This window comes from Ascaphus truei, chromosome 17 (genome assembly GCF_040206685.1).
Source record: "Ascaphus truei isolate aAscTru1 chromosome 17, aAscTru1.hap1, whole genome shotgun sequence".
Taxonomy (NCBI): domain Eukaryota; kingdom Metazoa; phylum Chordata; class Amphibia; order Anura; family Ascaphidae; genus Ascaphus; species Ascaphus truei.
The window spans coordinates 19173401-19185835 of NC_134499.1; the positions used below are offsets into that span (position 1 = coordinate 19173401).

The 12435-nt window shown below is 48.0% G+C and overlaps 1 protein-coding gene across 2 annotated transcripts in view; it reads right to left on the reverse strand.

The window, feature by feature from the left end:
• LOC142468069 (semaphorin-3B-like) overlaps nt 1-12179 on the reverse strand; it is a 45695-nt gene extending 33516 nt beyond the window's left edge. The window contains exon 1 of one of the 2 annotated variants that reach the window (XM_075574171.1): nt 12006-12179. The gene's annotated coding sequence lies outside the window, so the exon portion shown is untranslated. Of the gene's footprint in view, nt 1-11728; nt 11902-12005 lie in introns of those variants that run through there. The other variant, XM_075574170.1, reaches the window with a different exon arrangement.
• Nucleotides 12180-12435: the final 256 nt, after the last annotated feature.

A 12435-nucleotide genomic window follows, 5' to 3' on the forward strand; every position in this document is an offset into this window, starting at 1 on the left:
ACAGTGTGTGTGTGTGCGCTGAAAGTTACAGTGTGTGTGCGCTGAAAGTTACAGTGTGTGTGTGCGCTGAAAGTTACAGTGTGTGTGTGTGCGCTGAAAGTTACAGTGTGTGTGTGCTCTGAAAGTTACAGTGTGTGTGCGCTGAAAGTAAGTGTGTGTGCGCTGAAACTTACAGTGTGTGTGTGCGCTGAAACTTACAGTGTGTGTGCTGAAAGTTAGTGTGTGCGCTGAAAGTTAGTGTGTTTGTGTGTGTTGAATGTTACCGTGTGTTTGTGTGCACTGAAAATTAGTGTGTTTGTGTGTGCGCGCTGAAAGTTACAGTGTGTTTGTGTGTGCTGAAAGTTAGTGTTTGTGTGTGTGTGTTGAAAGTTAGTGTGTTTGTGTGTGTGTGCTGAAAGTTACAGTGTGTGTGTGCTGAAAGTTACAGTGTGTGTGTGTGTGCGCTGAAAGTTACAGTGTCTTTGTGTGCTGAAAGTTAGTGTGTGTGTGCGCTGAAAGTTACAGTGTGTGTGTGTGTGCTGAAAGTTACAGTGTGTATGTGTGTGTGTGCTGAAAGTTACAGTGTGTTTGTGTGTGTGTGCTGAAAGTTACAGTGTGTGTGTGTGCTGAAAGTTAGTGTGTGTGTGCGCTGAAAGTTACAGTGTGTGTGTGTGCTGAAAGTTACAGTGTGTTTGTGTGTGTGTGCTGAAAGTTAGTGTGTTTGTGTGTGTGTGCTGAAAGTTAGTGTGTTTGTGTGTGTGTGTGCTGAAAGTTACAGTGTGTTTGTGTGTGTGTGCTGAAAGTTACAGTGTGTTTGTGTGTGTGTGTGTGCTGAAAGTTACAGTGTGTTTGTGTGTGTGTGTGTGCTGAAAGTTACAGTGTGTTTGTGTGCGCTGAAAGTTAGTGTTTGTGTGTGTGTGTGTGCTGAAAGTTACAGTGTGTTTGTGTGCGTGTGCTGAAAGTTACAGTGTGTTTGTGTGTGTGCGCTGAAAGTTACAGTGTGTTTGTGTGTGTGCTGAAAGTTACAGTGTGTTTGTGTGTGTGTGCTGAAAGTTAGTGTGTGTGTGTGTGTGTGTGTGCTGAAAGTTACAGTGTGTTTGTGTGTGCTGAAAGTTAGTGTGTGTGTGTGTGTGTGTGTGTGTGTGTGTGTGTGTGTGTGTGTGTGTGTGTGTGTGTGTGTGCTGAAAGTTACAGTGTGTTTGTGTGTGTGCTGAAAGTTACATTGTGTTTGTGTGTGTGTGTGCTCTGAAAGTTACAGTGTGTTTGTGTGTGTGTGTGTGTGCTGAAAGTTACAGTGTGTTTGTGTGTGTGTGTGCGCTGAAAGTTACAGTGTGTTTGTGTGTGTGTGTGCGCTGAAAGTTACAGTGTGTTTGTGTGTGTGTGTGCACTGAAAGTTACAGTGTGTTTGTGTGTGTGTGTGCGCTGAAAGTTACAGTGTGTTTGTGTGTGTGTGCGCTGAAAGTTACAGTGTGTTTGTGTGTGTGTGTGCGCTGAAAGTTACAGTGTGTTTGTGTGTGTGTGTGCGCTGAAAGTTACAGTGTGTTTGTGTGTGTAATCCCTCTTTCCTTCAGACTATCCTGACACTGTGATCCTTAGCTGCAGGATCGCCTTACACACTACTGCACATTTATCACACAGTACAATAGGATCGCTGCCCCAATGGGTTACAAAGTGTAGCACTTTCAGGCCTCCCAGTCCTGGGGGTTCTGGCCTATATGTTGGGGGTTCTGGTACCACATCGGAGCTCGTTAGAAGGTGTATGTGTGTTGCAGGCCTCTGCTTCACAAAGTTGCTTCGGTACCAATATGAATGCAGTCGGCGAGAGGTATCCTCCGCCATGTGTCTCAATCACTCCCGTCCTGCCGCGCGGTCCCGCTCGGCTTGTTTCCATCGCACTCTCTTGCCCCCATCGCACTCTCTTGCCCCCATCGCACTCTCTTGCCCCCATCGCACTCTCTTGCCCCCATCGCACTCTCTTGCCCCCTACGGTTTTGTCCTACTCTGCCCGGCTCCGCTGCATGCGCTCACTCAGCCACACAGCGCTCCCTCAAAAGCATCCCCCCAAACTCCTTCAGGGTCATACCATAAATCCCTGTCATGGCCGCCCCATCTTAACAGCTCCTCTCTCTCTCTCTTAGTCCCTCCTCCTTCACCAGCCTCCCTACTGGCTTGCTACAGCCACCTGTCCTGTAGAGGAACCTGCTAAGGGGCAGTATCCTGTGTTGCTTACAGACACAGGGAGATTACATCCTCCCCCTGCTGAAATGTTGATGTCCCCTTCAAATAGGCCTGGAACATTTTCACACAGCCTAAACTAATAACTGCCAAATTGGAAGTCCCACAACTTCCAGGGTTATTAACATCATTGTTGGTACCAATGCCACCCATTTAGCCACGCTAACTTTGGGGATTTCTGGAGAATCAAAGGGAGGAGGCCTGGTCCCCCTTTTGGGACGAAGGTGAGTACACCTGAGGTGTGACTACTACTTCCCCTTGCCTTTCAGTAACCCCACTAGGTACGGTAGTTCACTGGATGCAAGTCCAACACAGGATGGCCAATCATAATGGTCTATATCTACTGCATCTTCAAACTCATCTTCAGACTCTTGGGGATACAACGGGGCAAATTCTTCTGCTTCCGAATCCAACTCAGAGAGACGTATTCCCATCCTTATCCTGCGGCTTTGCTGGCTGCACGTGGGAAACAGCTTGAGGAGGGTGCCTTCCTTCTGGATCCAGAATATCAGACAGGTGCCCCCCAACATTCTTCCTCTATATCCCTCGTCTTCATCAGACTCGACAACCTTACCCCGAGTACATGGGTCTGGTGAGCTTCAATGTGGGCCGTGTCCTCAGTTTAACCCGTCACTGCTTCGGAGTCGGATGTCTACTTCTGGTATAACAAACAGGTATGTACGATAAGGTCCTCACACAAGAATCCCTATAGTTTGCACTCAAAGTGCATAGGTAGAGTAAATATATTTAATTGAATAGTCGAGTAATTCAAACACTCCTATGAAGAGAATATATAATATATCTCATATGTAGCAGTAACAATTATGAAAATAATAAAGTTCTATTATTCATTAACGGCGACGCTTTGTGACATAATATATAGTGTAATTAAAATTCCCCATATTGGAGGCGGCACATAGCTACTAACCTATGGTAAGTATATATCCAAATGATTGGGATTGGTATAGTAGTATGGTAGATGTCCGTTATAAATATATGGTAAGTACCCCTGTTTTAAGTTAGAAACCTTTTGTGTAGTAAATTCCCATGGGACAAATTCATGGGACAAATTCTGTTATCTAGTAGTTTTCTCCTCAAAAATAGATAGTACCCATATAGGTAAACACACTTAGATTAACTGATTAAGGTAGCTGGTATCAATATTAACTTATAACCAGTGGCACACAACTTTAATATATATATATACATACTTATGACCAAGTATATGGTTGTATGGTTAACCACTTATAGGTATAATAGATACTTAGTACATTCAATCTGTTGCACTGTCACGGTAAGACCCGCTTATTACCACTTTTAATTACCGGGATCATTGATTGAGCAAGCAGAGAGATAAAAATAAATTGCGTTTATTCACCTAATGAACGCACACAACTATGTTACACAAAAACACAGTAAAAAGACACACTTACTTTGGAAAACTGGGATAACAAAACGAATCTTTCCTAATTGCAAACACACAGCAAAATATTCCAGGCCACTTCTCCAATGGGACTGAATCTCAGGTGAATCACACAAGATGGAACTGATGAAACTCTTAGGCCTCGGCCATGTTCCCTGCTGGCGTGCTGAGGCGCGCTGAGGCGCAGGGAAAGCGGGTGCTTTCCCTGGCCTTGCGGTTGATTACCGCACGTGCTGTCAGCGGGTCGTCAGGGGGCGGGCCGGGGGCGGGCGCGTCACTGGCCGGGGGCGGGCCAGTGACGTCACGGAGCTGGTTCGCCCTCATTGGGCAAACCGCTCACGTGACCGGCCTGTCGCGCCGGCAAGCGGGGGAATTTAAAATTCCCCTAAGACCTGCGCTTCCGCAAGCGCGCGGAAGCGCAGGTGAGCCCCTACTAAAGCCGCTCTAATTGCGGCTGTAGGGGCTCAGTGCTGAGCGGGAGCGCGCGTCAGCACGCTTCCGCCAGCAAGCGCTAAACATGGCCAAGGCCTGAGATGGATCTCTTAGAACACTTAGAACACAAGAATCAGACCTGTGTCAGAGCTTTTCAAACCTCTGGTGTCCAGGTCCCAGAAAACCTGCAGCCCAATCAAAAAACCTTAGCAACCAATCAAAAACACTCATACAGGGTTTCCCACCCCTGAGCCTTTTCCCAGGGCAGGTGAAATAGCCCCCTCTGCCCCTTCGCCCCCCCCCCCCCCCCCCCCCCACGGTGCGAGGCTCCACAGCGGCTGGCTGTTTAGCAAAGGGTGTTAGGTTGCCTTGTTTCATGCCAGGATATGGGTGCTCTATAATAATGGCAGGGCCCATATGGCATCACACCTAGGCATCTCTGAGCCCTTTCAAGTATGGCCCCTGGACAGACACACCGGAGCCGAGCGTAGTAACCATCTGTGCCTTCCAGAGTCTATAACTTACAAAGCCCTCAGCTCAAATACAGGTCAGCAATATCTATACATATTAAACTATTCCCGTTTAATAAAAGATGTGGTGTCCTGTCTGCTGCATGCAAAAAGTTATGAGTTCCTATTCTGGTGTCATGCATGGAGGGAGGGTATATCCCCTACAAATCTCTAGCCTCATTCCTGGCACACGTTAGAAAAATACTTTCAAACACTGCAAATCTGCTCAGCTTCATAACCTTAGCGTGAGCACCTTCCTGAACCCCTACTCTAGGCTCAGGATACCTGGGCATGTACAGTATGGGGGTACCTCTGCTATACTGGGGCGCCCCATGCTATACTAAGGACTCTGTGTATACCTGCAGATATCTTTTAACCCCTTCATATCCATTTGCCTTGTCTGGAAGACTCTGGACTCTGGCAGTGAGTCGTAAGAGCGTTTTCAGGGTACAAGGTTGGCAGAGTAATGCGCTTAGCTGTATCAGAGGATATCAATCAATCACCGTATACAACTTTTGGGGTATCCCATAACCCTGAACCCCGCTACATAGACGCATTCTGCAAAGACTTTCTCCGCCAAACCCACCCTGAAACTTACAGCCTAGAAATCTCCCGATCCCAGCATCCCCGGAGAGGAAATAAAATCACATCATTCTTTAATGTCGCAAAATCAGTATACAGTTGCAGTAATACATTTTTGACGTCTGGGTCCCAGAGCTGACACTCTAAGACCCCAACACACGGGTCAGGGTTAACCAAGTGGGCCTGAACTTTATTATAAGCCCAGTTAACCCCTTCCCCGCCACATGCACAACACGCAAGATGTTAATATAGGTGCATATTAAGTTATATATGTAGCATATAGGTAGATTATCAGACTGCTATGGTTTATATTCTCTGCTATCATTGGCATGTGTGTCTGCTGCCTCAGGATAAAGTTAGAGATATTCCTTTAAGACAACAGTAAGCTAGATACATTCAAAATATACAATGTGTTATTTGAGCAAACAGTCCTGAATAGCCAATCTGTATAGACAGTTTAGTAACTTATATGGCCATATAACATCGTCTGGCTACAAAGTATTGCAGCCACTCAATTAACTAGTCTCCACCTGGACTAATGAGTGCTCTGTAAAAAGTCTCATGTGAGACACAGGAGAGAGATTCCTTAGCTCACATTTGGGCTGACATAAGGAGAAGGAGGACTGCAGAGATTTTCCTTAGCCCACAACTGGGCTGACCTGAGGAAAATATGATGTCTTGAAGCGCACAGAAGGACTGTATGCTGACCGCAAGACAAGGGGACACGACCTCTATATCTGGACACGGACATTTCCATAGCACACAAGTGCTGACCCAGGAGAGCAGAGAGGCCTTCCCCTACAGCTATAAGAAACAGATAAGAGACTTTTCTTGTTGGACTGGTGTGTGTATGTATATATATACAGGCATACCCCGCATTAACGTACGCAATGGGACCGGAGCATGTATGTAAAGCGAAAATGTACTTAAAGTGAAGCACTACCTTTTACCCACTTATCGATGCATGTACTGTACTGCAATCGTCATATACGTGCATAACTGATGTAAATAACGCATTTGTAACAGGCTCTATAGTCTCCCCGCTTGCGCACAGCTTCGGTACAGGTAGGGAGCCGGTATTGCTGTTCAGGACGTGCTGACAGGCGCATGCGCGAGCTGCCGTTTGCCTATTGGGCGATATGTCTTTACTCACGAGTGTACTTAAAGTGAGTATCCTTAAACCGGGGTACGCCTGTATATATATATATACAGTTTTCATGGTGATTGGACGTGGAGTTCGCGCTACCAGGCAACGGAGGACGCCACGACACTCCTACTTGAGACGGACGCCCTCCTCCCATGCGCATGCGCTCATGCCGTTTATGCCAGACGAGACTTTGACTTGCCTCAGCTGTTCAAGATGGCCACCGCACGCCTATGATTACGCCTGCAGTCATGTGACTCTTTGATTGAACACTTAGCTCCCTCTAATTGATTACACTGGGTGAACTTTGGGTATAAATGTCTTCTTGGTGCCATTGTTCTCCAGCACTCCCGAGGAAGGTCCTTCCTGGACCGAAACGTTGGCTATAAGTGAGCTATGTATTCTCCAATACAGGTTTTTCATGCTTACATTTGAGTGCGGTTTCTTGATTTCTCTCACGAGAATTGTTCTATTGATGCTTATGGAACATGCACCAAGAAATAATATTGATTGTTGGCGTGCCAGCTGCTTCTCCTTTTTTGGTGTGTGTGTGTGTGTATGTATATATATTATATATAAATATACACATACATATACATACATATATATTATATATATATGCATACACACACACACACACACACACACACACATATATATACATATATATACACACACACACACACATACATATATATACATACACACACATATATATACATATACACACACACACATATACATACATACATATATAAATGAAAAGAGAAAAAAGTAACCCGTATGGGAGCACTCAGGTATGCAAAAGATTAATATATTTATTTATTTGACACAATGCAAAAAGAATTGAATAAACAGTACATGATTAAAAACACTTAAAAAAAAAACTTAAAAAAAAGAGGCATGGACCCCTGTCACGGTTGCTACCCTAAAACACTAATGAGCAACACTAGGGAACGACATACATTGTCAACCCTAAACATAAGTAGGATAGTGACTCAAACAACACTGGGGTAAATCAGAATAAATCACAATAGGTTATTGGGTTCAAAAGGCACCTATACAAAGCTAAGGATGATTCACACTACACACCAAAAGGTGGACTGTTCAAAGTATATATGACAGTCACCAGGCATCACACATCTGCATGAGCATACAATAATTTGACCAATACCTTCAGCATAAATCCTATGTAGGAAAGGTAGTGAGATGGAATAAAGTCCCTAGGTGTGTAGAGTAGTGGAGTTGGTAAAATAGCATATATAGGAAAATACCTAATGGACGCCTATTACATAACCTTGTGTTAATAGTCAGTGCCCCTAATGCAAAAATGAAGGTCACAGTCCAGAAAAATAGTGTGCATAAGTGCTGGGTAGCATAGTTACGTGAGCCAATGGGTCAGGGGTCCTGCCTAGCACCCCCACTCCGACGCGTTTCGTCCAGAGACTTTGACTAGGAGGAGTAACGGCAGCTCCCTACGGTATACGGAGCTTCTAGGCAGCAGGCTGCAGGAGATTCAACGTGAAACAGGTTGTATGGTGCACTGTCGTGACCCACTGTATGATTACTTCTTAGGGACTCATCATTAGTCTCCAGTAGCGGGTCTCACCCAATTTACATCAGTTACAGGCGGGTACCCCTACACACAGAGGTTTCTTACATAGACTCTGCTGGGTGCATTTATACACCTATACACCGCTGGCTCCCTTCCGTCTGTGGGACTGTTGAATCTTACAGCAGGGACTCTACTCACTCAGGTTTCTGTGGTTTGAGCCGTGGGCTCTGCTGTTACTATGTGTCCATTGTGACCCTATTGAGTTGATTCTATGCGTAGCCATATATCACACAGAGGGATTATCCTAATTCAAACCATCCCCTTTCTGTGACTGTACCAACTGTGCTTAGGATTCGAATCAATCAGCTCATTATTACATACTAGTGGTTACCCACAGAGGCCATTCAAGGTGTAAGGAAACAGCATATTACACACTGCTTCTACACTCACCTGCAGCATCCAGTATGCAGCCTAACATATAGCGTTTATTACAAGACAGCTATTTGGAACATATACTGTTCATCCAGTACTGTTACCCAACACACTTGGGGATTTTATGTATGCAATTCCATGCATTTTTATAGTGTTTCGTCGGTTTTTATCATAGATTATTAAAATTTTGTTATTTTCCATATAGTAGTGTGACCCTTTTGTTTGAGTGTCCTATACCAGGATTTGGCTATACATTGCCTTACATTTCTAGTGACATCACCTATTGTGTCACCTTCCTTGAGTGCAATTATAGGGGGCTGCTATAATCTTTTGATTATTTGTGTGTTCTCCTATATACACACACACACACACACACACACACACACATTACAGTGTGCGATACACGTGACGTGGGGCAGGAGCAACTGGATACAACATACCCGTATTGAATTATAACGGGTTTAATATATGCATGTACAGGTAGTCCTCGTTATCCAACGTTTCACTTTACTACGAATGGCATATCCAACGCGTTACAATGCAACCCTGTGGGACGTTTTTCGACACCCGAATGCGTTATCCAACGCTCACCGCCACTGATTAACATGGGACTCACTTTACAGTGGTTTCACCATCCAACGCTACTTCTAGACCGGATTCCGGTGGATAACCGAGGACGGCCTGTATGAATATTAGCCAACCTGACACTGTGATCCTTAGCTGCAGGATCGCCTTACACACTACTGCACATTTATTATACAGTACAATAGGATTGCTGTGCCAATGGGTTACAAAGTGTAGCACTTTCAGGCCTCCCAGTCCTGGGGGTTCTGGCCTATATGTTGGGGGTCCCGCTCGGCTGGTCTCCCTCGCACGCCTGTGTCTCTCTCACGCTCTTGCACCCTGCGGTTTGGTCCTGCTCTGCTCCGCTGCACGCAATCGTCCAGCTGCGCAGCGCTCCCTCAAAAGCATCCCCCCAAACGCCTTCAGGGTCATGCAGGAACTCCCCAACTGTCATGGCTGCCCCCTCTGGCTGCCCCCTCTTAACAGCTCCTCTCTCTCTTAGTCCCTCCTCCTTCACCAGCCTCTCTAGTGGCTTACTGCAGTCACCTGTCCTGTAGGAAGGAACCTGCTAGGGGCAGTATCCTGTGTTGCTTGTAGGCACAGGGGGTTCCATGTGTGTTGAAAGTTACAATGTGCCGGTGTGTGTGCTGAATGTCACAATGTGTGTGCCCCTCCCCATTCACACCAGTAGTCACCATTCTTTGGAAAAATCAGTTACACATTAATAAAATGAACAGATTGTAAATAGTTCGCCCAGGAGCTGTGAGTAATTACAGGTCAGGCTGTTAGTACAGAATTCCTCCCATGTGACACAATTACATCCTGACTTTATGATACGACATCATGACTCCTTCCTGTTTTACTGATAACAAGTGTGTCACCCTGCAGTGACAGGGACAGACCCGTGTGTGTCAGTGTCACCCTGCAGTGAGAGGGACAGACCCCTGTGTGTGTCACTGTGTCACTCCGCAGTGAGAGGGACAGACCCCTATGTGTGTGTGTGTCACTGTGTCACCCGGCACTGAGAAGGACAGACCCCTGTGTGTGTCACTGTGTCACCCGGCACTGAGAGGGACAGACCCCTGTGCGTGTCACTCCGCAGTGAGAGGGACAGACTCCTATGTGTGTGTATGTGTCACTGTGTCACCCGGCACTGAGAAGGACAGACCCCTGTGTGTGTCACTCTGCAGTTAGAGGGACAGACCCCTGTGTGTGTGTCACTGTGTCACTCTGCAGTTAGAGGGACAGACCCCTGTGTGTGTCAGTGTCACTGTCACCCTGCAGTGAGAAGGACAGACCCCTGTGTGTGTCACTGTGTCACCCTGCAGTGAGAGGGACAGACCCCTGTGTGTGTGTCACCCTGCAGTGAGAGGGACAGACCCCTGTGTGTGTGTCACCCTGCAGTGAGAGGGACAGACCCCTGTGTGTGTGTCACCCTGCAGTGAGAGGGACAGACCCCTGTGTGTGTGTCATCCTGCAGTGAGAGGGACAGCCCCCTGTGTGTGTGTCACCCTGCAGTGAGAGGGACAGACCCCTGTGTGTGTGTCACCCTGCAGTGAGAAGGACAGACCCCTGTGTGTGTCACCCTGCAGTGAGAGGGACAGACCCCTGTGTGTGTCACTCTGCAGTGAGAGGGACAGACCCCTGTGTGTCACCCTGCAGTGAGAGGGGCAGACCCCTGTATGTGTCACCCTGCAGTGAGAGGGGCAGACCCCTGTATGTGTCACCCTGCAGTGAGAGGGACAGACCCCTGTGTCACCCTGCAGTGAGAGGGACAGACCCCTGTGTGTGTCACCCTGCAGTGAGAGGGACAGACCCCTGTGTGTGTCACCCTGCAGTGAGAAGGACAGACCCCTGTGTGTGTGTGTCACTATGTCACCCTGCAGTGAGAAGGACAGACCCCTGTGTGTCACCCTGCAGTGAGAAGGACAGACCCCTGTGTGTGTGTGTGTCACTGTGTCACCCTGCAGCGAGAGGGACAGACCCCTGTGTGTGTGTGTGTGTGTGTGTGTGTGTCACTGTGTCACCCTGCAGTGAGAAGGACAGACCCCTGTGTGTGTGTGTCACTGTGTCACCCTGCAGCGAGAGGGACAGACCCCTGTGTGTGTGTGTGTGTGTGTGTGTGTGTCACTGTGTCACCCTGCAGTGAGAAGGACAGACCCCTGTGTGTGTGTGTCACTGTGTCACCCTGCAGTGAGAGGGACAGACCCCTGTGTGTGTGTGTGTGTGTCACTGTGTCACCCTGCAGCGAGAGGGACAGACCCCTGTGTGTGTGTGTGTCACTGTGTCACCCTGCAGTGAGAGGGACAGACCCCTGTGTGTATCACTCTACAGTTAGAGGGACAGACCCCTGTGTGTGTGTGTGTGTGTGTGTCTGTGTCACTGTGTCACCCTGCAGTGAGAAGGACAGACCCCTGTGTGTGTGTGTGTGTGTGTCACCCTGCAGCGAGAGGGACAGACCCTTACATGCGTGTCAGTGTACGGTGAGAGGGACAGATTGTGGCCCACATATATGCACAAACACACATCTAATATACACATTAAGCACACGCAAATAATAGAGTGTATATGACATACAACACATATCATAGACAAACAACATGCACAACACACGTATAACACATGTTCCCATAACATGCACAGTAACGGTCTAAAGCCGGGTGTCACTAAGCGCTGAGGCGTCACGCCTGGATCTGTCAGTGACTGTCATGGACTTTAAATGCATTATTAAATGTGAGGCGCCTATCATCACACCGTGTGCGAGTGTGACACTCATTGCCCCCCGTACACACCTAACACAACTAACACACATCAGCGCAGGTCTCCTGTCGGTGACAGGATTAAAGCGTGAGCTGTGTGCATGTTCCACATACCTTCAGTTAGCGTGTCCGCAGGTCTTTCTGTGACACCGAGTAGACCCAGGCAACAAGGAGCCCGCGCAGGTAACAAGGAGCACACGCAGGCAACGGACAGGTAACACGGAGCACACACAGGTAACCCGGACAGATCACATGGAGCACACACAGGTAACACACATACAGCTCGCACAGGGGAGGCAGTGAGCGAGCAGTGGGCGTGTTACTCTGACTCCCACACCTCTCTCTCTCTCTCTCTCTCTCTCTCTCAGCCCCTGACTGTCTTAACTCTCACCTTTCACTCTTGGGTTGGGGAGGGTCACTGCTGGTAGCCCAACCTCTGTAGTGCCGCTGCTGTCTCGTGGTGGGAGAGCCAGGTGCTGTGTGTTGGTGCTGGAGGGGGGAGCACTGTCTGGGTTTAGGGTCTGTCAGTCCTGTTTGTTCTTGTTCTCCCCCAGGGGGGGACATCTGGTACTTTACTAACTAGAGGGGCGGGAGCAGCTCGTCATTCCCAGCCCCCTCCCCAACTACCTCACCCCCAGCTACCTCTTACCTCCCCCCTGCAACTACCTCACGCCCAGCTACCTCTTACCTCCCCCCTGCAACTACCTCACCCCCAGCTACCTCTTACCTCCCCCCTGCAACTACCTCACCCCCAGCTACCTCTTACCTCCCCCCTGCAACTACCTCACCCCCAGCTACCTCTTACCTCCCCCCTGCAACTA